General features: G+C 36.5%; 1 non-coding gene across 1 annotated transcript; it reads right to left on the bottom strand.

Moving 5' to 3' along the window:
• Positions 1 to 2,355: 2,355 nt before the first annotated feature.
• LOC145123011 (small nucleolar RNA R71) lies at positions 2,356 to 2,462 on the bottom strand. Its single transcript, XR_013714892.1, has one exon. It is a non-coding gene; the product is annotated as a small nucleolar RNA R71 (small nucleolar RNA).
• Positions 2,463 to 2,703: the final 241 nt, after the last annotated feature.

The following is a 2,703-nucleotide window of genomic DNA, read 5'->3' as shown; positions in this document are numbered from 1 at the left end:
ACTGGGCGTACTTGATATTGCCATATTTATACATGTTTTTAGGCAATATTTAAGTACATTTTTATTAATATTTTGGTTATTTGCATGGAATAATGATACTTATAAGGTTAAATTGTACTTCCCAGTCGAATAGAAGACATTTTGAAGAAAAGAGACTAAAAATGTCAAAACATGGAACTTTGGAGGCTTGAAGAAACGAAGAATAAAAATCCAGCAAAAACACGTACTCACGACGTGAGAATTGAAGGCTCACGACGTGAGTTGGAGTATTCCAGTAAATAGGCACCGGGAGGAAGAATCTGTATCAAACACGGATAATTACGTGCTCACAACGTGAGACATACTTGCTCACGTCGTGAGAATGGAAAAATCAAAAACTTATATATTTGCTTGATCATTACGACTTGAAATTTTTTTGGCCAACTTGGAGGGTTCCTGGAGACGAAATTCAGAGGGAGAAGAATTCTGGAATTAAGTTGCTTACGAAGGAAGAAATAAGAGTTCATATTATCATAATAATTTAGTACACTTTAATTATGTTTTTGAGTATGAGTTATTTGAGTTTGTTTGCTAGTATTTCCAGCTAAATCTAGTTCCTTCTGTTAGCTAGATGAAGCTGGAACTCATGGTGTTAATACTTTAGATTTGACTTTACTTGTTGGTTATGACTTGTGTTTGATTGATTGAACCTAGCATGTTTGATTTAATATTTGATTGCTTTAAATTCTTGTTCTGTGTAGTTAATGAATATGAAGCTGCATGAATTTGAATACCTAATAATTCAGTGAACACTAGTTTATTAGAGCTAAGATCAAACCAATCTTAGATAAGTAATTGAACTATTGAAGTAGGCTGTGCCAGAGAACTCATATTATGACCATTAGTGTGTTTTTCAAATCAATCTTACATCGCTCCAATTCCATTTAATAATTGATTATGTGTTAACTATTGTGTGACCATACATAGATTTACATGAATTAATTAATGTTAGTAGATTTAGAACTAAATTGCTAATACTATCTTAATTGGTAACCAATAGTAATTGTCACAGCTAATCTATAAACCATTGAGGGAAAGCGGATTCGAACTAACAGAAGTGTTTTGTTTACTGATTGAATTTGTGTTAAAGAATTAAGTTCATCTAAACTTGCAAAATTAGATAAATCCCCTTCCTTTGTTAGTAATTAGGTTAATTTAGTAGTAGATAGATTAATTAGTCAAAACCGTTCCCTGTGATCGACACCCGACTTACCCGACTATTCTATAATTCGACTAGGTACACTGCCTAGGTGCAATTTAGTTAGTTAAGTTAGTTAGGTTATAAATATAAAATTAGATAGGTATAATCTGTGCACATCAAGTTTTTGGCGCCGTTTCCGGGGAACGGCTTAATTGTTAGTTGATTTATTTGCTTTAGATTAATCGATCCTTTTTGTGGGGCAAAACCTGAAAAAGTTACTTTTTCAGCTTAATTTTTTGTTCCAGTACCCAACTCACGACGTGAGTGCAGTAGTTTTTAGTTTTTCTTCATTTTTCTTTTCTGTTAAATTTTCTGCGACAACACGAGGTGGTGATCTTTACCACGTCGTGGTGACCAGTCAGTAGGCTATTTTTAGTTAATTCTAGTTCAGTTTTACGTTTTTATTTTTGTTTATTTTGTAGAAGTTCATGGCCAGAGGCTCTAACACACCTTTGGTGCCACCACTTGAAGATCCAGAGTCAACCCTTCACAAGAAGACGGATAAAAACGCAGAAGTGAACCAAACACCAAAGAAGAAACCTTTCCAAGATCTCAAATCTGTCTTTACAAAGAAGTCTGGAAAGAAAACAGGAGAGTCGAGTTCATCTTCAAAGGACAAGAGCAAGATAGAAAGCTTAGATCAAAAACCTATCCCAACCGAATCCGAATACGAATCCGAGGCCGAGTTTGGATTGTATACGAGTGAACCCGAGAACGCGCCAGAAAACGAGATGGAAAACATTGAAGAGATGTCCATCAGATCTTACAAGAAGTGTATTAGAGACGATGTTGGTCTAGGGTTAATACAACCCGCAATTTCCGCTACTGCCACATTCGAGCTGAAAGGACACATTCTTACCGCGCTAAAAGATATTCCATTTTATGGAAAAGATCATGAGGATGCTTTTAAGAATCTAGATGAAGTCAATGACATTGTAGATTATTTCAATGTCCCAAATGTTAATAGAGATACCGTCTTGCTAAGGATGCTTCCCGTTACTTTTAAAGGAGTTGCGAAAGATTGGTTAAAAGCACTTCCACCTGGTACAATCACTACTTGGGCTCAGATGTCCAAACAATTTCTAGACCAATTTTGCCCACCATCCAAGATAGCTAAACTCAAAAAGGCGATAGCCAATTTTGAGCAACAGCCAGGGGAGTCACTTTACGAGGCATGGGAGTGCTACAAAGGGTTGCTAAGGAATTGTCCTCAACATGACCTTAACATTCAACAAGAGGTGTCCATATTCTATGATGGGGTGAATGTCTTGACAAGGAAACTCCTTGATTCTCAAGGGCCACTGACAAGGAAAAATCCAAGGGAGGCTAAGGAGTTAGTTGAAGAATTTGCAAAGCATTCTCATGAGTACCATAATCTAAGAAATGAGGGAGTTAAAGGAAGCGGGTGTGGAAATTCTGCAGACACGGCTGCTATAATGGCCATGCTTGATACAATGGACAGG

This window comes from Lactuca virosa, chromosome 6 (assembly GCF_052849685.1).
Source record: "Lactuca virosa cultivar CGN04683 chromosome 6, Lactuca_virosa_CGN04683_v6, whole genome shotgun sequence".
Taxonomy (NCBI): Eukaryota; Viridiplantae; Streptophyta; class Magnoliopsida; order Asterales; family Asteraceae; genus Lactuca; species Lactuca virosa.
The sequence above is the reverse complement of the archived record's forward strand: the minus strand, read 5'-3'. Positions and strand labels throughout refer to the sequence as shown.